At 44.3% G+C, this 24,703-nt stretch overlaps 1 protein-coding gene across 3 annotated transcripts in view; it reads right to left on the bottom strand.

Moving 5' to 3' along the window:
- The window catches only part of ADAMTSL3 (ADAMTS like 3), a 410,995-nt gene that overhangs the window by 290,071 nt on the left and 96,221 nt on the right, over positions 1-24,703 (bottom strand). The gene's annotated exons all lie outside the window — the stretch shown is intronic.

The following is a 24,703-nucleotide window of genomic DNA, read 5'->3' as shown; positions in this document are numbered from 1 at the left end:
CACAGACACAACGGAATACTATTCAGCCATAAACATGAATGAAATCCTGTCTTTTGCAACAAAATAGATGCAACCGGATACCATTATGCTTAGTGAAATAAGTCAGACCACAAAACACAAATATCAAATGTTTTCTCTGACTTGTGGTAGCTAATATATAGAGTACAAAAAAATAAAATCCTGAATGTGTAAGAGGGAAACTGACACCTTATGATCTGATTATCATTTAGCCTTTGTCTATAGTCCTGTGGAGCAGTGGTCTTTCTACTTCTTGTTTGTTGAATACTATATTTAGTGGAGTATTAGGCCTGTGATTATAAAGTATATTGAAAGTGTGTCATTGCAAAAAGAAACAGAAAAATAAGAGAGGAAGGAGGAGGGATGCTGGGAGAGATGGCAGGAGGGTGGAAAGTACGTATGTTCTTAAGCTGTGTGTAAGAAGTACATGAAATTTGTTCCCTTTATATAAATATTTTTTTAAAAAAGACAAGCAAGCAAACAAACAAAAAACCCACATCCTCTCAGCATGCAGCGAAGTTCAAGTCACACAGAATTTAGTAGGCAAGCTCGAAGCTGAAGAGCAGTGAGGTTTATGAGGGAAACCTTGACATGCTAATAAACTGCGGCCTGTGACTGAACGAGATATTGCACAGGTTTCCTTAAGCCCTTAGGCAAGTGACCTCATCCAACCAAAATAAAAAATTAAATTAAGAGAGGGATCTGTAGAAGGGGACCTTCAAAAGTGAAATGAAGAAAATAATGACTAAAAGCAAAGAGGGTTATTTTTTCCAATAATTTTCATGCAGGGCTCACCGGTCAGTGGGTTTTATGGCCATTTGCCAAGCTCCCTACGCACAGCACAGTAAGCAGTCCTACCGGAGGCAATTCTCAGTAACAGTCAAGTGAAAGGAAAGGATACATATCTGGTGACTGATCAAATCTGTCATCAGCAATAGGGGCTAATTAAACCCATACTATTTACTGTTCTAATTAGACCTCTGCTCAATTCAATTTTCTACCCTAAATGTCACCCACCATAACTGTGTTCTGTCTATAACATAATATAAAATATAAAGTTTAATTCATAAAAAATACAATAAGCAGTTTAATACATTCATCTGGACTTTCAGGTTGGGTGAGTTCAAATCATTTAGGTAAATGTTTAAAATATACACAGCTGAGTTTGATTTTTCATTTTGTCACTCGATATACTGATAGGTCGAATGTGAAAAGTTGAAAAACATCATCATATATATTTTAAAATGAAAGTTGAGAGTTCTCTGCAATATTGTTTTAATTTGTTTTTATTCCCACCATCCCATCTGTTCAGTTTATAGTTAGAATCAGGTTTCTTTCCATAACTTCTCCACCTTTGCTTATAAAAAAAAAAGAAAAAGATTCTGATTCTAAAATAACCAAAAATAGGCATGCTATAAAATGCAAGCATTGGGTTTCTCTGGTTGGATCAGTAGAGTATTCCTCTCCCCCACCCTTAGAAAACAGCATTTTTTTAAAAGATTTATTTATATTTTACTTGAGAGTCAGAGTTACACAGAGAGAGGAGAGGCAGAGAGAGAGAGAGGTCTTCCATCCGATGGTCCACTCTCCAATTGGCTGCAACGGCCAGAACTGCGCCAATCTGAAACCAGGAGCCAGGAGCTTCTTCTGGGTCTCCCACACGAGTGCAGGGGCCCAAGGACTTGGGCCATCTTCTACTGCTTTCCCAAGCCAAAGCAGAGAGCTGGATTGGAAGAGGAGCAGCCGGGACTAGAAGTAGCGCCCATATGGGATGCTGGGGCTTCAGGCCAGGGCATTAACCCTCTGAGCCACAGTGCTGGCCCCAGAAAACAGCATCTTAAAGAGGAGTCTTCCAGCTTTTCTCCTCTCCTTAGCCAGGAATGAGCCTGGGCTTTGTTTTGAAATCCTGATGCTGTCTCCTCCCAGCCAGTCCTCCTATGCTTTTCATGCATGCGTCTTTATCCACAGAGTAGCAATGAGCTTCCTGACTTCCACTCAGCTCTCATCTCTTCCCTTTGACTCTAGCAGCCTGATGATAGCCCAAACACTTGAAATCATGAATTCTGTTGAAACAGAATGAAGAGTCCTTTCTGAAAATACATATTTGCATCTTTTTCCTGCTAGCAAAAAAAAAAAAAAAAATACCCTGCTTCCTGGTACTTCCATCCCTTCAGAGCAATTGGGAGTTCAGTCGCTTACAATTCTGCAGAAAAGATCTTCTCATGCTTTCTCAAAGTCCCCGAGATCTGGGTAACACTTTCAGTGTCTCCTACTCTCCCATCTCCTTCACAACTACACTCTTTCTGTGCACATTTAAGTTTGCATGGTTGGTCAGTGGTAGAGGGCTCCCATCCACCTGTTCACTCCCTAACTGTCCACAATGGCTGGGGCAGGCAGGGGTCAAAGCCAGGAACCAGGGACTCAACTCAGGTCTCCCAGATGGCTGGCAGGGATCCAATCACTTCCATCACCACTTCCTCCCAGACTCTGCATTGGAGGAAGCTGGGGTCAGCGGCTGGAACTCAAACCCCGGCAATTTGATATAGGGTGCTGGTGTCGTCTTTGGCATCTCATCTAGTAGGCCAAACACCTGCTGCCGTTTGCATATTTTTTAAAGTGTGGTGTCCACAATACAGTACTGTACCTAGAAAGAACACAGACCACACATTGCCCCTGTGATCCAGGTTTCTTTGGTGAAACCGGAGCTACCGTGCCTCCCTTCCTCCCTGTCTTACCCCCTCCTTGTCTTCCTTCTTTTCTTTGTCAACCACATCTTTTATTGGAACACACTACGGATGGAGTATCACAGAATGATTAATAGCCACTTGACTCTGAATCAGTTCTTTAAATCTTCTAAAACGCATCTATAAAATAAAGATGATAATCTTTAACCAAGCAGGGTTTAAATAAAACAGCCCCAATAAATTAACTCGGATAGCATCTCAATAAATGTAGTTGGTGTGATTGCTGTTTTTTTTTTTTCGAAATGTTGAGAATAGAGCCAGTTAGCTCCCTCCCATTTGAGCTTAACATTAATCACCACTGACTTTCTCTTGTTGGCTTTGGCCCACAGTACCAACCTGCTGAGATGTGTTTGAACCCTGAAGCTTTCCTGCTTCTACGTGCTCACTCCAGCCGTTGATAAGCATGCTGGACATAGCTCTATAACCTTACAGAGTTGCACTAATGCGTGTGTCTGCATTAAAATACTAGGCAGGCCACAATGCCAAGAAAGCAGCCAACTAATCGGACTCAGCATCTGTGGACATAGTTTAATTTTACAACCATGAAATAAGACCAATGAGCTTCATTAAGTGTCAGGAGGCAGGAAGGATCATGGGGAGGGTAGGACTCAGGTGTTGCAGGAGGTGGATGGGGCAGGGTGGAGTCGGCGCTCAGAGTGCACGGTGGAGGAAGTGAGTCTCGAGAGAGAATAGGGAACGCAGCTCCACTCTGGCCAGCCCCAACCCTGAACTATAGTGACAGGGGATGCAGCTGCTGGTCCCAGCTCCGTCTTTGGCCTCATGGTGATCTAGAAGGGAAACTTCTATGTCTAGGAGCTGGATATGACCTTTCCCAACCCCCTCTTTTGAAACACCTCTTTAAGCGGTCTTCAATTATGCTTACTTTATAAGGTACACTGCTGTCTGAACTCAATCCAAGTCTGAGTCAACCAACTTTATGCCTCTCGGTGACCCTACTTGTGGCCAGGCTCCAGGCAACAGCACGGAGGAAAACCTGGAGCGTCTTGTCCTGCAACGAAGTGGCTTCTGTTTATCCATGGAGCGACTACTGCCGGCCAGTGCTTTTCCTACACTCTCTAACCAAGCCCTGGAGGTGGATGTCACCATCTGCATGTTATAGGTGAGCAGTTGCCACTTTGGGGACAACATGCGTTCAAAGGCATCGGGGCCTGGGCAGAACTCTTCCCCTCTGTGTTATCCCAGATAAGTCCTGTGTTTTCTCCAGGGATGCTCGCTTCCCTTCCCAAATGGGAGTTCAGTCAAATACAGAAGTGGAGCTCTCGTCACTCCCCGTTAGCATTTCGCGTCTCACATCACATACATCTGCTGCTTGGATCCACTTGACCACAGCATTTTTTCAATATCTCAATGAAGTCGTTCACTCCCTCCACCCCTTATGACAGGCAGAGCCACAGTTCTGTTTCGCAAATGTGTTTCTTTTAATCCAAGTTGTTTCATGAGGAATATGCACTCCTGTTCAATGTTTGTGGACTCAAAATGCATTTGCTCATTTTCTCACATGGACATATACCAAAGGCTTGCTGAACCTTAGTTAGGTTCAGGGTTTCATGCCCTGGGAAGACAGTGTGGGAGTCCAATGTGGCCCTTACGTAGCTTACATATCAGCAGGCAGCAGGTGAGGGAAGCAGAGACATCTGGTATGGCAGCATCATCTCTTTTTATTTATTTATTTATTTATTTTTGTTATTTGAGAGACAGAGTGACAAAGAGAATGGGAGAGATAAAGAGAGAGAGAGAGAGAGAGAGAGAGAGAGATCTTCCATCCACTGGTTCACTCCTCTTAATGCCTGCAATACCCAGGGCTGGGCCAGGCCAAACCCAGGAGCCAGAGATTCGAAAGAGGAACACAAGTCATGGAGCCTATCTGTTGCCTTGCAGGTGCGTTAGCAGGAAGCTGGCTCAGAAACAGAGGTGCAAATCGACCCAGGCACTCCACTCTGGGACATGGGCATCCCACGTGGCAGTTTAACCAACTGGACCACACCTGCCCCAAGTGTCAACTTGTAGTTGTCAAGAGCAGCAGACACAAAGGGCCCGGGGTCAGGACACCCTGCAATGGGAGCGCCTTCCACCCGCACATCCCACAAGTCACACCGGTTCTCTGGGACCATGGACAGAACCACACATGTCACTGCCATCACTGATGGGTTCCGTGTGAGTTGCCATTTTGTGCTCATTTTTATGTTCTAGTTGTGATGAAATTATCTTAAAAAACTATCATTTCCTTCTTTTTGCTCATCTATATTTTCTAATGTTATACACCAGATACTGAAACTAACCCAAGAACAGTTCTTTTGTCTTAAAAACAAAAGAAAGGCAAGAAAAGGAAACCTATTGAAAACACATCCCACGAAGCAAGATTCCACTTGTGTTGCTGGGTTAAGATATTAGACGTAAAGATCTCACTTAGGAAATTTTATTTTCCTAAGTAAAGTTCTAGCTAGGGAATAGTTTGGATGAAAAACTCAAAAAAGATATTGTTTATTCATTATATAATACTACGGGTTAAAGCCAAAAATAGCGTAGGAGTAAGCGTGCTCCCAATCTCATAAAGATTTCAGCATTGTTTGCCTTTCTTGGGTCCCTATGCATAAATCAACTCATAAAACATTTTCCTGACAAGTCCTTAAATCTACAACTTATAATGAATGGTACATTTCTACTAGTCTTGCTAAAACATTAGTAATTAAACACAGATTTCACATATAAGGTCACTTATTGGAAATGCTATATTAACAGCTCCATATTTAAAAAAAAAGAAAAAACAAAAGAAAATGAGTTCCACTGGGACATTACTTCCCAGACATCAAATAAATGTTCATTCCAATGTGACCACAAAGGTTATTTAAGGAGATCTCCCACAACTCAGATTCCATGAACAGTAAATACATTCTTTCAGGTTAATACCACCTTAAGGTCTTTAACAACAAAAACGTTTAAATATGAATTCGGTAAATGACATAAAAATGTCACTCCAGCTGTCGCTCAGACAGAACAATTCAGTTCCACCAGGATCTGTGAAACACCACTGGATGTGAAGCCGTGTGCTAAGTGGGTACTTCAGAGAAATCTCCACTTCCCCAGGTCTTACTGCGCACTCCTCCGGTCCATTCTACTCCCTCTACTGGGAAAAATATGCATCCCAAGGTTCACTCCCCAAATGGCCACAACAGCCAGGGCTGGGCCAGGCAGAAGCCAGGAGCCTGGAACTCCCTCCAGGTCTCCCAGGTGGGTGCAGAGGCCTAAGCACTTGGGCCGTCTTCTGCTGCTTTCCCAGGTGCATTAGCAGGGAGCTGGATGGGAAGTGGAGAAGCTGAGACACCAACAGTCGCCCGTGTGGGATGCCAGCGCCACAGGCAAGGGTTTAACCTGCTGCACCACAACACAGGCCCCTTAATGTTTTAATTTTATTTCAAAGGCAGAGACACACTGGGGTCCTCCATCTGCTGCTTCACTCCCCAAATTACCCAGCAGCCAAGGCTGGGCCAGGCTGAAGCCAGGAATCTGGGACTCCACTGGAACTCTGTCCAGCTCCCCATGCAAGTCCTCGAGCCATCATCTGCTGCCTTCCGGGGAGGTGGGAAGCTGCATCCGAGGCAGAAGAGCAAGACCTGGAGCAGGCGCTCCCATAGAGTATGCGGGCATCCCAAGCAGTGTCCCAGCCACTGTGCTAAATGCTCACCCCGTACCCAAGCCCTTTACCCTGATAATCAGTGGTGTCTAGCATGTGGTCAACCTTTCTCTTCCCAGTGTGTTCCCGACTGTTTTACTGCTTTCAAAGTCCTTCATTAATTCCTCAGGACAAACGCACCATACCTTCCAAGACCTGCCCCATGTCTGTCTCCAGCTCCACTGCCCCTGGCTCCTGGCTCCTGCTCACACCTCTCCCCGTGCTCCCCAAACACAAACACATCCGCCGAGTCCCACTCAAGGAGCATTTTCAAAGCACCCTATTTGCTAAGGTGTGGACAGGGTAGAGGGAAACCATCGGACCAGCGCAGCCCCCTCCCCAGACTCTGACATTGAAGGTCCCCTTGCTCTGGCTGGCCCAGCTGGTCCAATGCAGCAGGCACAGGCAGGAAGGGCTGTGTGCAAAGTGCTGTCTGAGAAGAGCTAAGGCTGTGGGTGAAGCGTCACAGCCCACAGCACCCCACAACGCAAGAAACCGGGGAAATAAACACACCTTCTCCTCCCTCTCTGGGGTCCCCCGCAGTGCCCACCACAGGCTGAACCTGATACGCAGTCAGGGGGCAGTGGGGACCAACGATGTTGTCTACACGGTCAGCGGCCTGGGGGGTGCAGTGCAGGGTGGAAAAGGGGTCCCTAGCATAGTAACTTGCTGACTCTGGGGAAGAGTGTTAAACAAAGGAGCACCTTTGGCAGACTGTATTGTGGAAAAACTACTCTGGTAGGAGCATGGGGGAGGGTTGAGGAAGCAGGGTCTCACATCAGAGAGCAGAGCTGGAAGGGGACCAGAGCCTAGGCTTGACGTTTCCAGCACCTGGAAGCGGAGGGCAGACGCCAAGTCTACAGGAGTTAGAATCAACAGGACCTGGCAACTGAGCAGATGCAGGGAGAAAGGAGGTGAGGACAGCTCTCAGGTTTCTTCAGACAGCTCATGGAGAAGCAGGCATTTGCCCAAGCATCTAGAGAAACCTGCACCCAGCTCTGCTTCTGATTCCAGCTTCCTGCTAACGCGCACTCTGGGAGGCAGCAGGTGATGGCTCAGGTAGCTGAGTCCCCGCCACGCATGTGGGAGACCGGGACTGGGTCCCCAGCTCCTGGCTCTGGGCTGGCCCCATCCTTGCTACTGTGGGCATGTGGGCAGTGAACCAGCAGGTGGGAGGTGCCTGTTGTTCTGTCTGTCTGTGTCTCTGCTTCTCAATACCTTTTTTTAAAAAGTTTATGGAAAATGGAATTAACAGTTCATTTTGACATAAAAATTTGAAATTCCACACATATAATTTCAAGACGTTCGTGAAAATGCATACTATGAATAGACTGTGAATGGGCTGCAAAATGTTTTGCACCAAAGTAAACATCTTTTCATTCCATTTTCCCATGAACTTCTTGGAGGACCCTTGTGACAAATGCCAGTCACATTCAGACTTCATGACCATCCTCACTGTCACCCTGGTAGGCTGTATGTGGTGGGGGAGGGGGCTCAATGCCCTCGATCAGGCTGAGATAAAGGACGTGGGTTGGTGGTCCCTTGGTGGGGAGGGGGAGGGAGAGATATGTCCTGCAAGTCTAATTCATCTAACTAGAGTTGTGTATTTTCCAAATAATAATAATAATTTGCTAAGATTTAAACATATGGAGATTCCACACATAAATATAGATTTCTGACTTCTCAGAAAAGCATGAGGACATCAAAATAGGACTCACATCCCATTTGGGCAATAATTAAAACTAAGAATGGCCGCCCAATTTTAAGGGGTGTGTACCCTTCCACTTGTTTGTGTATGTGCCAGGTCCCCATGGGCCAGATGACGGGAAGCCTGCTGGTGAGGACTGGCTACCATTTTGAAAGCAAATCAATACACACGTGCACTTGTAACTGAGATTAGATTCTTCACGGTCTTGTACAGAACAGCATTGTTTTCCAACAAGAAACACACGCATGTAACTAAAACTAAACCAAAGGGCACTTGGTTGTCACTATGGTCTGAATGTATTCTTCAAAACGCCTGTGTTGAAACCTCATCGCTCAGAGGGGCTGCATTCCACAGGAGGGGCTTCCGGGAGATTAGGTCTTGAGGGCAGTGCTCTTGTGGGTGGGACGAGGGCCCCTGTGAAGGCCTTGAGATGCTGGGTTTGCTCTCTTCTGCTCTGCGCCAGGAGAAGACACAGCATTTGACAGGTGCCACCCTGGAAGCGGAGGAAGCAGCCTCACCAGATACCTCACTTTCTAGAGCCTTGAATTTGGACTTCCCAACCCCTAGAACCATGAAGAAATAAATTTCTATTCTTTATAAATTGCCCAATTTCAGAGATTTTGTTACAGCTGCGCAAGTGAACGGAGCCAGTTACCTTACTGCATACTAAGATCAGTGATGTTGACCCAGAAACGGGGTATAAGAAACTATTCCGTGATGTCTAGTGTCTACACCCGCCTTGCTCTGCACAGATGGGGTATTTCAGATACAAGACATGAGTGCATTTCAGAAGCTCATATAAAAACTCCCAGAGTGCAGACTAATCATGTCTTAGACATTAGCGTACAGGACAGCCTGAGTCCTGCCCAGGGCAGACATCACAAGGCAACCTGCCCAGTAACAAACCAAACTCACACATGAGACCACCTCAGTTGTTTCTTCCCAAAGAATGCAATGCTTACAGCTCCTAGACAAGTAACTTCTTACTTTTCTTTCCGAAGAATCATAACCAAGTCCTTTGGCTGTAACAACAGATATGTAGATGTCAGACATAGTGAGGGTTTGTTTGGTTTCTACCCTGTTGTTTTAAAGAAATAAATTCTTAAATATAAAGACTATTATGCTTAGTGAAACAAGCCAGACCCCAAAAGACAAGTATCACATGTTTTCTCCGATTTGTGGTGGTTACTACATAGAGGAAGTACAAAAAAATGAATGTGTATAAATGAAATTGACATCTTTGGATTTGAGTATTATTTATACTCCTTGTTTATATCCAAGCTAAACAATGCTCTGTTTTTACTTGTTGATCTCTTTACTTAGTGGAGGATTAAATCTTTGACTATAAAGTAAAGTTAAAATGCTATCGCAAAAATTTAAAAGAAGGGAAGGAGTGACAGAAGTAGGAAGGGAAGTATCATTGCCTTCTTAGAATTGTATTCATGAACTACATTATATCTGCTCTCTTTATATTAATTTTTAAAATGTAGGGGCTGGCATTGTGACATAGCAGGTTAAACCAACACCTGAAATGCCAGCATTCCATATGCGCTCCAGTTCAAGTCCCAGGTACTCCACTTCCAATCCAGCTCCTTGTTAATGTACCTGGGAAAGCAGCGGAGGATGGCCCAAAGACTTGAGCCCCTGCACTCACAGGGAAGACCCAGAAGAAGCTCCTGGCTCCTGGCTTCATTGTGGGTTTGATGTGCACTTCTCTGATGGCTAGTTATCCTGAGCATTTTTTCATGTGTCTGAGGGCCATTTGAATTTCTTCTTTTGAAAAATGTCTGTTCAAATCCTTTGCCCATTTTTTAACTGGATTGTATGTTTTGTTGTTGAGAATCTTGAGCTCTTAATAGATTCTGGAACGTAGGAAAGTTTCAACATCCATAAGTCAATAAATGCGATAAATCACATCAACAAACTGAAGAATCAAAATCATATGATTATCTCAATAGAGGCAGAGAAAGCATTTGGGAAAATACAACATCCTTTCATGATGAAAACCTTAAGCAAACTGGATATAGAAGGAACATTCCTCAACACAATCAAGGCAATTTATGACAAACCCACAGCCAGCATCTTATTTAATGGGGAAAACTGGAAGCATTTCCACTAAGATCTGGAACCAGACAAGGATGCCCGCTTTCACCATTGCTATTCAATACAGTCCTGGAAGTTTTAGCCAGAACCATTAAGGCAACAAAAAGAAATCAAAGGGATAAAAATTGGAAAGGAGGAAGTCAAATGATCCCTGTTTGCAGATATGATTCTATATATAGGGGAATCAAAAGACTTCCCTAAAAGATTATTGGAACTCATAAGAGTTTTGTAATGTAGCAAGATATAAATTTTTTTAGATTTATTTATTTATTTGAAAGTCAGAGAGAGAGAGAGGTCCTCCATCCGATGGTTCACTCCCTAGATGGCCACAATGGCTGGAGCTGTGTCAATCCGAAGCCAGGAGTCAGGAGCTTCTTCCAGGCCTCCCACGCGGGTGCAGGGGCCCAAGCACTTGGGCCATTTTCCACTGCTATCCCAGGCAATAGCAGAGAGCTGGATCGGAAATAGAGCAGCTGGGACTACAACCGGCGCCCATATGGGATGCCGGCACTTCAGGCCGGGGCATTCACCCACTGCGCCACAGCACCAGCCCCCAAGATATAAAAATAACACACAAAAATCAATAGCCTTTGTATATACAGGCAATGCAATGGCTGAAAAAGAACTTCTAAGAGGCCGGCACCGTGGCTCAATAGGCTAATCCTCCACCTTGCAGCGTCGGCACACCAGGTTCTAGTCCCGGTCGGGGCACCGGATTCTGTCCCGGTTGCTCCTCTTCCAAGCCAGCTCTCTGCTGTGGCCCTGGGAGTGCAGTGGAGGATGGCCCAAGTCCTTGGGCCCTGCACCTACATGGGAGACCAGGAGAAGCACCTGGCTCCTGCCATCGGATCAGCACGGTGTGCTGGCCGCAGCGCACTGGCCGCAGCGGCCATTGGAGGGTGAACCAACGGCAAAAGGAAGACCTTTCTCTCTGTCTCTCTCTCTCTCACTGTCCACTCTGCCTGTCAAAAAAAAAAAAAAAAAAAAAAAAAAAAAAAAAAAAACTTCTAAGATCAATCCCATTCACAATAGCTACAAACAAATTAAATACCTTGGAATACATTTAACCAAGGAGGTGAAAGATCTCACGATGAATACTGCAAACCATCAATGAAAGAAATAGAAGAAGGCTGGCGCCGCGGCTCACTAGGCTAATCCTCCGCCTTGCAGCGCCAGCACACCAGGTTCTAGTCCCAGTCGGGGCGCCGGATTCTGTCCCGGTTGCCCCTCTTCCAGGCCAGCTCTCTGCTGTGGCCAGGGAGTGCAGTGGAGGATGGCCCAAGTGCTTGGGCCCTGCACCCCATGGGAGACCAGGATAAGTACCTGGCTCCTGCCATCGCATCAGCGCAGTGCGCCGGCCATGACTGCCACTGGAGGATGAACCAACGGCAAAGGAAGACCTTTCTCTCTGTCTCTCTCTCTCACTGTCCACTCTGCCTGTCAAAAAAAAAAAATAGAAGAAGACATAAGAATAGAAAAATTTATGTTCGTGGATTAGAAGAATTAATAGTGTCAAAAATGCCCACCCTATTGAAAACAATTTACAGATTCAATGTGATCCCAATCAAAATATCAATAACATTCTTTTCAGATCTAGAAAAAAAAAACTATGTAAAATCAATATGGAAACACAAGAGACCCCAAATAGCTAAAGCAACATTAAACAATAAAAACAGGGGCCAGCGCCACAGCGCACTAGGTTAATCCTCTGCCTGCGGCGCCGGCATCCCATATGGGTGCCAGTTCTAATCCTGGTTGCTCCTCTTCCAGTCCAGCTCTCTGCTGTGGCCCGGGAGTGCAGTGGAGTATGATCCAGGTGCTTGGGCCCTGCACCCCATGGGAGACCAGGAAGAAGCACCTGGCTCCTGGCTTTGGATCAGCGCAGCTCCGGCCGTTGAGGTCATTTGGGGAGTGAACCAACGGACAGAAGACCATTCTCTCTCTCTCTCTCTCTCTCTCTCTCTCATTGTCTGTAACTCTACCTTTCAAATAAATAAATAAAATCTTAAAAACAAAACAATAAAAACAAAGCCAGAGGCATCACAATACCAGATTTCAAGACCTACTACCAGGCAGTTACAATCAAAAGAGCCTGGTACTGGCACAAAAAGACATGTAGACAATGGAGCAGAATAGAAACTCCAGAAATCAATCCATGCTTCTACTACCAGCTAATCCTTGACAAAGTAGCTAAAATCAATGCCTAGAGAAAGGACAGTCTGGAAAAATCAATTCTGTGAGCTCAAGTATGAAATAAGACTCCTAGTTCACACCTTATATAAAAATCAACTCAACATGGATCAAGGATCTAAATCTATGACCAGAAACCATCAAACTACTAGAGAAGAACATCGGGGAAACTCTGCAAGACATTGGCACAGGCACAGACTTCTTGGGAAACACCCCAGAAGCACAGGCAACCAAAGCCAAAACAGACAAATGGAATTACATAAAGCTATGAAATTGACAATGGATTACTATCCAGAATCTACAAAGAGCTCAAGAAAGTCAACAACAACAAAACAATCCAGTTAAAAAATGGGCAAAGGATTTGAACAGACATTTTTCAAAAGAAGAAATTCAAATTGCCAACAGACACATGAAAAAATCCTCAGGATCACTAGCCATCAGAGAAGTGCACATCAAACCACAATGAGGTTTCAGCTCACCCCAGTTAGAATGGTTCTCAAACAGAAATCAACAAACAGCAAGTGCTGATGAGGATGTCGGGAAAAGGTACCCTAATCCACTGCTGGTGGGAATGTAGACTAGGAAAGCCACTGTAGAAGACAGAAATCTGAATACAGACCCACCCTAGGACCCAGACATCCCACTCCTGGGAATTGACCCAAAGGAAATGAAATCAGCATATGGAAGAGGTATCTGTACCCCATGTTTATTGCTGCTCAATTCACAATAGCTAAGATATGGAGTCAGCCTAGATGTTCATTAACTAATTACTGGATAAAGAAATTATGGTGTAAATATGGAATACTACTCTGCCGTAAAAGGACTGAAATATTATCTTTTGCAACAAAATAGATAGAACTGGAAACCATTATACTTAGTGAAATAAGCCAGTCCCCAAAAGACAAATACCATATGTTTCCCCTGATCTGTGGTAACAGATTACCAAAAATGTAATGTATGGAAGTGAAATTGACATTTTGAGCTTTAATGACTGTTTATAGCCCTGGATAGTTTTATTTTTTTCCTTCTTACTATTTGTTGAACTCTTTATTTATGAGTATAAAGTAAACTGAAAGCAGATCATTGTTAAAATTAAGAGAGGGAATAGAAGAGGAAGGAGGAGGAAAGGTGGGAACACAGGCGGGAGAGAGAGTAAGGTGGGAAGTATCACTGTGTACCTAAACCTGTTTCAATGAAATACATAAAATTTTTATACTCTAAATAAAATTTTAAAAATTAAAAAAAAATAAAAATAGAAAAATAAAAAAAAGCAACTCCACTTAGGACAACCAGGAAAGCAAATGTACCCTCCACGAACAGAAGCAACATGAAGATGTTTTGATACTAAAGCGAGAGTTCACGAGCAGCAGACAAATCTTAAAAGAAAGCCTAGGGATGCTTTTTGGATTAAAGGAAGCTTGGAAATGAAGGGAAAAACGAAGAGTAAAAATGAGCATGGTAAACATGTGGACAAACCTAAAGGAAGAGCGGTGCAAACAGCAGGTATAATGGCTGTGGTGTTTTACATAGTTACATGGGATGAATATTCAGATAGCTGACAGCCACAGCATGTGAATCAATGTGGGATAAATGGCATTACAGGACCCTAAGATCCTTGCGTCATCCAGAAACTGGACAAAAGCATCAGTTAATTTTCAAGGACACATAAAAGACACACGCTAGAGGAACCACTGAAAGAATCGAAAAGTGTGTAACTTCCAAATTAACACTTAGGGAGAAAGATCTGATAAGGAAACATTAAATCTATCCAGAAGAAGGAAAACGTGGTGAGAAAAAAAAACACAGGAGGGGTAAATTTAAGAAGCACCTGGTAAAGTGAAGGATTTAAATGCAAATATATCAATAATTACACTGAATTCAAATAGAATAAATGTACAAAGACAAAGATTGGGGCAGGCGCTGTGGTGCAGCAGGTTAAAGCCCCAGCCTGCCATGCTGGCATCCCAGTGGCTGCCCACTTCCGCTCCAGCTGTCTGCTCTGGCCTGGGAAAGCAGTAGAAGATGGCCCAAGTCTTTGGGCCCTTGCACCCATGTGGGAGACTGGGAAGAAGTTCCTGGCTCCTGGCTTCAGATCAGCTCAGCTCTGGCCATTGAGGTCATTTAGGAAGTGAACCAGTGGAATGGAAGACCTCTCTCTCTCTCTCTGGCTCTACCTCTCTCTGTAAATCTGTCTTTCAAATAAATAAAATAAATCTTTACAAAAAAAGACAAAGGTTGTCAGGATGAATTTTAAAATTTAATTAAATTTTGTTTAAGATATTCTTTAAAATTCATGTCAAGAAATTTTTTTTAAGGATTTATGTATTTATTTGAAAGTAAGGGTTACATAGAGAGAGAAGGAGAGACAGAGAGGGCGAGAGAGGTCCTCCATCTGCTGGTTCACTCCCAAATTGGCCACAATGGCTGGACCTGTGCAGATCCGAAGCCAGGAGCCAGGAGCCTCCTCCAGGTCCTATGTGGATGCAGGGGCCTGAGAAGTTGGGCCATCTTCCACTGCTTTCTCAGACCATAGCAGAGAGCTGGATCAGAAGTGGAGCTACCGTGGCACAAACTGGGATGCCAGCATTGCAGGTGGCAGCTTTACCTGCTACACCACAGCACCGGCCCCAACATGAAATATTTGTAAAAGATATACCATAAAGCTACCCACCAAAACACATCTGTTTTAATTACACTAACCAGACAAAATAGACCTGTGATAAAAAGACAAAGCAACACATTTCATGATATTGGAAATTTGTATGCACCAGCATGGAATAAAAATTTTAAAAGTAAACGTACGAATAACTTCAAAATCTATAAAGCAAAACCTGACAGTCTAAGTGAAAATGGAGAAATACACAATCACAGTGGGAGGTTTATATACAGCTCTCTGTTAACTTACCAAACACATGAGAAACATCAATACTGGTACAGGATACTGAAACATTTCAGTTAAAAACTGAACTAATATTCATAGGCAACAACAAGCCACACAGAATATAGATTCTTTGTATTTCTTTATTTATTTAGACAGGCAGAGTGGACAGTGAGAGAGAGAGAGACAGAGAGATAAGTCTTCCTTTACCGGCGGGTCACCCTCTAATGGCCGCTGCGGCCGGCGCACCGCGCTGATCTGATGGCAGGAGCCAGGTACTTCTCCTGGTCTCCCATGGGGTGCAGGGCCCAAGCACTTGGGCCATCCTCCACTGTACTTCCCTGGCCACGGCAGAGAGCTGGACTGGAAAAGGGGCAACCGGGACAGAATCCAGCGCCCCAACCAGGACTAGAACCCGGTGTGCCAGCGCCGCAGGTGGAGGATTAGCCTAGTGAGCCACGGCACCGGCCAGATTCTTTGTATTTATAAAACAGTAACAAAAATTGATCAAAAATAGAGCTATATTTCAGAAATTCAAAGGCTTGGAAAAATGCAAGTATTTTCTCTGCCCACAAAGCAATTAAGCTAAAACTTAATTAAAAAAAAGAAAACCAGAAAATTCCCAAACATTGGGAAATTAAGACATATTTTTTTAAATGACTCACAAGAAAAAAATGGACGGGGCCAGCACTACGACACACTGGGTAAAGATGCTGCCTGCGGCGGTGCTGGCATTGCATATGGGCACAGGTTCGAGTCCCACCTGCTCCACTTCTGATCCAGATCCCTGCTAATGTACCTGGGAAAGCAACAGAAGATGGCCCAAGTGCTTGGGCCCCTGCACCCACCTGGGAAACCTGGAAGAAGCTCCTGGCTCCCGGCTTTAGCCTTACACAGCCTTGGCCATTCTGGCCATCTAGGGAATAAACCAGCAGATGGAAGACCTCTCTCTCTCTTTCTTTCTCTCTCTCTCATAACTCTGCCTTTCAAATAAATAAATAAATTTTTAAAAAGAAACACACGCATGGAAAGTATAAAATAATGTTAATAAATAAAAGTGAAGATATGGCATACCAGAACTTAGGGAAAGCAGCCTAAACTTTGGGTAGAGACAAATTTTAATTTTAAGGAAACACATTTGAAAAGAGGAAAGTTTGAAAAATCCATCTCAAACATTTTAAAGACATTTGAAAAAATGACGGTAAATGATACCTCAAGAAAGCACAAGGAAAAGAGTAAAGATAGGAACAGTAATGACGAAATAACAAACAGCGAGCAAGAGGCCTAACGAATTTTTTTAAAAATCTAAAAACATTGTAAATACCCAGAAAAGTAATAAATTCCTTGGGAGGAACAGTGAAGAACATGATAATTTAAAGTTGCGAAAATCAGTTCCAAGAATGAAATGCAGGACACCGCTTCCGGCTCTGCAAACTCCCAGATGTGTAGGATGGAAGAAGACACCTGTACATTAATATCTTTCAAAATTTAGATGCAGGCCCTGCTCCTCGGCCTTGCAATAGTATGGACTTTGCCAAAGAATCTACCCTCCAGGGTCCTCGCGACACGAGGTTGTATCCAGGACTTCACCCGAAATTCCACCTTTGCTGCACTGCTCCCCTACTTCCGCTTCCCCGCCAGTTTCTCTCGCTCCCTAATTGGGTCCCCTGGAAGGACCTTGCTGAATAAACCACTTGAATACAACCCCTCGCCTCGGGTTCTGCTTCTCCGAACCCAACCCAAGAAATTCCTTAGACTGCGTGCATGCAAAAACACTGATTGAAAAAAAAAAAAAAAAAAAAAAACGTGGAGCAGATTGGATAATCTGTTGTTGGTAAACCGTGAGTGGCAGATACATGTGATCCCCTGGGAGCCTCTGATGTTTATTTTCTCTTTCATTATTGCTCTGAACAAAATCCAAGCCTACGGCTAGGAAGAGTTCCCAAGGTGTTCAAGCAAGGAGCAAGTCAACGGCGAGAGGAGAGGTCCGCCTTCCTCACAGCAACTCGGATGGCAGGAAACAGGGAAGCAAATCTACAAATTACCTGAGGTAGTTAAAGACCTGCTCTCCTACAACAGGCTGACCTGGAATATTGATTATTTCCCACTGAAACCACTGACTGCAGGAAGGGCTGGCTGACCTCTCTTTTATGTATGCACCAGCCCGTGGTTTCCTCTAGGATGAGTGTCTTCTCCACACAAGGGCAGAAAAATAGATTTTACCTCTAGAGATTGATCATTTTGATTGTCATGGGCGTAGATAAATAATCTCACTAACTTGCACCAGCTTAGCAATATCCCTTTTCCTGTCATTTCTTGGCAAATGTATCATTCTCTAGGGAGAATGAAAGCACCTATCTTCGCATTTTACTCAGGAAGATGCCCGTGCACATGCAAAATCAATAAAACTCCTGTGCTTTCCTCTTGTTAATCCATCTTGTGTTAATGTGTTTCCTATTCCCAGGCAAGGGGCCCCCATGTGAACTAAGAGGAGGAAGAGGATCCAAGACTTATTATACCACCAGCTATGCCCTATTCAATAATAAAGGCACTTCATCAAAATCAAAACATCTATGAATCAAAAAGCAATAGTAATAGGGTGAAAAGGAGCCCACAGAATGGGAGAAAGTGTTTGCAAATCTCATATCTGGTAAGAGATTTTGTTCATATCCATAATACATAAAGAGCTCCTACAACTCAACAAAAAACAGAAAAACAAACAGCCCTGTTAAAATTGGGAAAAGACCTGAAATAGACAACAGACATACAGAAGGTCAATAAGATGTGAAAATACAGTCAACATCACCAATCATTAGGGAAACACAAATGAAAATCAAAATGTGATGTTGTTTAACACACATTAGGATGACTATGATAAAACAAACAAACAAGAAAGCAACAAGTGTTGGTTAGAATATGAAGAAATCACAACTCTTGTCCATTGCTGGGGGGAATATAAAATGTTGCAACTACTATGGAAAGCTATGCAGGGGCGGGGCGCTGAGACATAGTAGGTAAAGCTGCCATTGGCAGTGCCAACATCCCATATGGGCGCCAGTTCGAAACCCAGCTGCTCCACCTCTGATCCAGCTCTCTGCTATGGCCTGGGAAAGCAGTAGAAGATGGCCCAAGTCCTTGGATCCCTGCACCATGGGAGACCCGGAAGAAGCTCCTGGCTCCTGGCTTTGGATCAGCACAGCTCTAGCTGTTGCGGAGATTTGAGGAGTGAACCAATGGATGGAAGACTCTCTCTCTCTCTCTCTGTCTCTCTCTGCCTCTGCCTCTCTGTAACTCTGCCTTTCAAACAAATAAATAAATAAATCTAAAAAAATAAAACTGTGTGGCAGTGACTCAGAAAATAAGTATACAATTATTGATCCAGCAATTTCACTTCTGAATATAAACCAAAAATAATGAAAAGTAGAGACTCAAACAGGTATTTGAACACCCACGTTTATAGAAGCATTATTTTACAATAACCAAGAAGAGGTGAAAATCCAAATGTCCATTGAAAAACAATAGATAAACAAAATATTATATATGCACACTGTGGAATATTACCTAATTTTAAGAAGGAATGAAATTCTGATACGAGCTACAACATGGATTCCAGAGCTCTGGGGGAAAGAGAATGAGCAGTTATTGTGCAATGAGCCACATTATTTTTGCAAGATGAAAACAAGTTCTGGAGATGGGTGCTGCTGATGGCTGCACAAAGAGAGAACATACGTGATGCCACTGAACTTTAATGGTAACATTTATGTCCTATATATTTTACCACAATGATAATAAAAAGGACACAGGCAACATCAACATTTTCACATAAAAAAATCCTCCAGAAATGGAGTCTTCCTCTAAAAACCGGATGACTAAATCCAACCAACTAGGAGATGATTCCAAGTGTTAAAAGCAGGATTATAGAAGTTATGTAAAAGGAATGGTGATAGCATGCAATCCATGTAGATATGGAATCTTGAGTAAACAATATGAAAATCAGAACTGTAGAAACAGAACACATACTATAATAACTCGGATGCATAATAAAATGAATTAAAATTGAGAGATGAATTTAAAAAGGTGAAAGGAAGTCAAGAAACAATAATTGAATGCTCGAGATGAAATTTCTTCTAAGATTGTATTTTATTTGAAGGTCAGAGTTACAGAGAGAGAGGGAGAGACAGATTGCAAGAGATCTTCCATCCACTGGTTCACTCTCCAAATGGTCACAACAGCCAGGGCTGGACCAGGCAGAAGCCAGGAGCCAGGAGCTTCATCTGGGTCTTCCATATGGGTACGGGGGCCCAAGCACTTGGGCCATCTTCTGCTGCTGCTTTTCCCAGGCCATTGGCAAGAAACTGGATCAGAAGTGGAACAGCAGGGAATCAAACTGGTGCCCACATGGGATGCCAGCATTGCAGTCGGTGGCTTAACTGCTATGTCCCACAGCCAGCCCCTAAACATGAATTTTTAAAATATAACTCCAAAATCCTAGCGTTTTATCATCTATTGTCATATATTGAGAGAAATCTTATTTTGTGATGAACCATTATCTCCAGTTGGTATTAAATTCACAGGGAACTAAATATTTTTAATCTAAAATGACATGCATTATGTGATAGTATTTTATAGAAATATACATATGTAATTATCCTATCCATAATCCTCTCTGATGTGTCATGTGTGTGTGCACGTGTGAAAGTATTCAGAATGTTATTTACCAAATATGAGTATTCATTATTTCTAAAAAGTGGGATACAGGGTAATTTGCAGACTTCTTTGTACTTTTTCCAACCTGCTGGATTTTCAAAATAACAAGTCTAACATTTTTAAAAACATTAATTATGCTGACAAATAAATCAATCCAACCCAGGTCCAGTGAAATCATCCCATGTGTTCGCAAAACTCAAAGCAAGTCAGGGTCTCCCTGGTGACCGTTTGCCAAGGAGCCTGTCTTGGTGGCCAGCGTTCCAGTGAGCAGTATTTATGGAAACTGCCTCAGGGCACCTCAAGGTTGAATGAACAAGGCCCACAGCCAGATGCTACAGATTATTAACTTCCAGCCCCACACAGTTCAACAAATCTTCCAGCGTGGTGCTTCTCAGACAGTCCTGTCTCTCAAAGAACATTTGGAGATGTCTACAGACATTTTTTGGCTGTTGCAGCTGGGGTGAGGCAGCTGCCGCTGGCCTTAAAGGGCAGAGTCCAGAAGTGCCACCAAGGAGCCTACAGTGCCCCGGGTGGCTTCCACAACAAAGGAGGATCTGAGTGCCACTATGGACAGTGGCCAGCAATCCTGAGGAATGCGTGCCCACACAACCAAGCCTCTTCACTCTCCCAATCATCTTTGCAAATCAATGTAACAACGATGCATTCTGAAAATCCTCAACCTGATTCGCGTGAGGTTCCAACAATGTAAGCTGCTTTACTTTTGCTCATCACCTTGGAGCAAATAGGAGACTGTGTGTGCACCATGTCTTTCTCCATTTCCAGGCAGGTTTCTTTAGATCGTTGGGTGTGTGTGTTTACCCTCCAGCAACAAACACAAAGTCGTCTTATGAGGCTCCTAATTTCAACACGGCTCAAGCCGTATTCGACGCACTCCTATTGATGACCCACAATGAACTTTCACTCCAAGGAAAAAGTAAGCTTAGGTTTTCAAGTGTAATGCTATCGAGTTTTTCGTTTTTCGAATTTTTTTTTTTTTTGGTAATTCTTTTTTGACTTTTCTTAGTGATTTACTTCCATCCACGGTTAGCCATTTTCACAAAGAAAAACACAGGTTTTGTGCCAACAAGTCATCAAGAATGCTGCCCAGACCACATTTTAGGGGCAGAGGCTTTAAACAAACTCCCACAAGAAATATTATTTGACAGCTACTAAAGCGAGTCCCAAAAGAAGCCTGTGTGTTGTTTCTACCTCCTGCTCCCCTGGGACGGGTCGGCAATCTGCAAGCTCTGGGCCATCGCTCAAGCGGTGTGTCATCCCAAGAGAAGAGGGATAACTGGGACAGGGGTTTCTGCACACCTAAGGCTGGTGGTACAAAGACCGGAAAAGCTGACAGCAAAATCCCAATTCCCTGAGAATGGTAGACGAGCCTGCCTGGTTAGGTAATAATGGCCTCGTGCAAATGACTACCACATGGTTAGGGTTCAGAACCATCAAGTCTTCAGCAGCGTCAGCCAAGGTCTGGCAGGCTAAACAAAATTAAAGCTCATTTCCCCCATTCAACTACATTCACCAAGCCCCATTTAGCCCTCCAAATGGTTAATCCAGTTGGAAGATAAAGGAAAACCAGTGATTGCAAGGAGGCATCGAGTGTTGAAAGACGGAAGGGTGACTGCTCCTCAGCCTGGGATGTCAGAGCAGTAGCCAATGGAACGTGTGTCACTTGGGCTGAACCCTAATGAATGAGAAGAGCAGTTGGGTGGGGGTTTGGCACAGACGTTGAGATGCCACTTGGAATGCCTGCACTCCATATCAGAGCGCCTGGGTTGAGTTCCAGCTCCACTCCCAGTTCCAGCTTCCTGCTAAAGCAGACCCTGGGAAGCAGTGGATGATGGCTCCAAGTACGCAGGCTCCTTCCACTCTCAAGAGAGGCCCGGATTGAGTTCCTGGCTCCTGGCTTCAGGTTGGGACAGCCTTAACGGTTGTGGGCATTTGAGGAGTGAACCAGTGGATGCAGTATTCTTTCTCTCTCCCTCTCTCCCCTCTCCCTCTCTCCCTCTCTCTTTCTCTCTCTCTTTCTCTCTCTCTCTCTTCCTCCCTTTCAAATAAAATAGGAGAAAAAAATCAGAGTTTAGCAAACCTAAACAGTAAGCATAGAGCAGTTCCTATAATTTTGCAGAGAAGGGGATAGGAAAGAGAAGAGGGAGGTTTGTGTAAACTCTAGTGGGCTCTGCAGGGAGTTATCAAAGGAACAAGGTAGCGTCTAAAGAGTTGTAACATCTGTGTTGGATTCCTTTATCCACCTTTCCAATATAACCTTTTTTTTTTTTTTTTTTTTTTTTTTTTTTTTGTGACAGGCAGAGTTAGACAGTGAGAGAGAGAGAGACAGAGAGAAAGGTCTTCCTTTTGCCGTTGGTTCACCCTCCAATGGCCGCTGCAGCCGGCACACCGCGCTGATCCGAAGCCGGGAGCCAAGTGCTTCTCCTGGTCTCCCATGGGGTGCAGGACCCAAGCACCTGGGCCATCCTCCACTGCACTCCCTGGCCACAGCAGAGAGCTGGCCTGGAAGAGGGGCAACCGGGACAGAATCCGACGCCCCGACCGGGACTAGAACCCGGTGTGCCGGCGCCGCAGGCGGAGGATTAGCCTAGTGAGCCACGGCGCCGGCCCCAATATAACCTTAAACTTACACTCCATCCACATTTCAAGCACTTACTATGCCACGTGGCTGCCACATTAAGTGGTATCAATACAGGGAATAACCATGAATACATTTCTATTATTTCTTAAGTTCAATTAGATATCAACAACAAAAATAACTATCAGTGTTATGGTCAAAAATTAAAAGCAAAGCCAAAAATTTTCTTAGAGAAGTAAAATTTACATGTGTGCACATCAATGCATACACACAAACCTATGACTTTATAATACAACTGCACAACACATTAATCACTTATTTAATGTAATTATGTATTTGACAGACTGAAAGTATCCAGTATTTTTTTTACAAAAGACTTATTTTATTTATTTGAAAGTCAGAGTTGCAGAGAGAGAGAGGATGAGAGAGAGAGAGAGGTCTTCCATCCACTGGTTCATGCCCCAAATGGCCACAAATGACCAGGACTGGGCCAGGCCGAAGCCAGGAGCTAAGAGCTTCCTTTGGGTCTCCCACATGGGTGCAGGGGTCCAAGCACTTGTACCATCTTCTGCTGCTTTCCCAAGCACATTAGCAGGGAGCTGTATTGGAAGTAGAGCAGCTGGGACTCAAACCGGTGTCCACACAGAATGCTGACATCACAGGCGGCAGCTTTACCTGCTACGCCCACAGCATCAGCTCACGGTAAAAGATTTTTTTTAAATTGATTTATTTATTTGAAAATCAGAGTTACAGAGAGAGGAGAGGCAGAGTGACAGAGAGAGAGAGAGAGAGAGATCTTCCCATCCGCTGGTTTACTCCGCAATTGGCCACAACTGTTGGAGATACACTGATCCGAAGGCAGGAGCCAGGAACTTCTTCCAGGTCTCCCACACAGGTGCAGAGGCCCAAGGACTTGGGCCATCTTCTATTGCTTTCCCAGGTCATAGCAGAGAGCTGGATGGGAAGTGGAGCAGCCGGGACTTGAACTGGCGCCCATATGGGACGCCGGCACTGCAGGCGGTGGCTTTACCAACTATGCCACAGCACCAGCTCCCAGTATTAGACTCTTTTTTTTTAAGCTTACTAGACTGCTTTATATATATATATATATATATTTTTTTTTTTGACAGGCAGAGTGGACAGTGAGAGAGAGAGACAGAGAGAAAGGTCTTCCTTTGCCATTGGTTCACCCTCCAATGGCCGCCGCGGCCGGTGCGTTACGGCCGGAGCATCGTGCTGATCCGAAGCCAGGAGCCAGGTGCTTCTCCTGGTCTCCCATATGGGTGCAGGGCCCAAGCACTTGGGCCATCCTCCACTGCACTCCCGGGCCACAGCAGAGAGCTGGCCTGAAAGAGGAGCAACCGGGACAGAATCCGGCGCCCCGACAGGGACTAGAACCCGGTGTGCCGGCGCCGCAAGGCGGAGGATTAGCCTAGTGAGCCGCGGCGCCGGCCCCAGTATTAGACATTTTAAAAGAAAATTTAAACTTCCAAAATCACCAAATGGAAAATTTCAGCCAAAATCTGTTACACAGATAGCAAAATAAAAAAAAAAAAAAAAACAAACAAACAAAAAAAAAAAAACAAAGGAAATGCTGATGCTCCATGAAAAAAACAAAAAATACAAGCATGCTAAAGGAATAAACCAAACAGCAATGAGAGGAAACATAAACAAAACAAGGCACCACCTCTTTTCAGTACAGTTTTGTATTCCATGTTTTTCCATGTTTTTGTATTCCATGAGTTTTTTTACAGTGTTAATCTTTGTCTTGACTACTTCTAGTGCTGTCTAAATCATATTAAGGGGCCGGCGCTCACTTGGTTAATCCTCTGCCTGCGGCACCGGCATCCCATATGGGCACCGGTTCTAGTCCCGGTTGCTCCTCTTCCAGTCCAGCTCTCTGCTGTGGCCCAGGAAGACAGCGGAAGGTGGCGAAGTGCTTGTGCCCCTGCACCTGCGTGGGAGACAAGGAAGAAGCACCTGGCCCCTGGCTTTGGATCAGCGCAGCGCCAGCCGTAGCGGCCATTTTGGGGTGAACCAACGGACAGAAGACCTTTCTCTCTGTCTC

The sequence above is a fragment of the Oryctolagus cuniculus genome, chromosome 12 (assembly GCF_051225735.1).
Source record: "Oryctolagus cuniculus isolate XC-2025 breed Fujian yellow rabbit chromosome 12, ASM5122573v1, whole genome shotgun sequence".
Taxonomy (NCBI): domain Eukaryota; kingdom Metazoa; phylum Chordata; class Mammalia; order Lagomorpha; family Leporidae; genus Oryctolagus; species Oryctolagus cuniculus.
The sequence above is the reverse complement of the archived record's forward strand: the minus strand, read 5'-3'. Positions and strand labels throughout refer to the sequence as shown.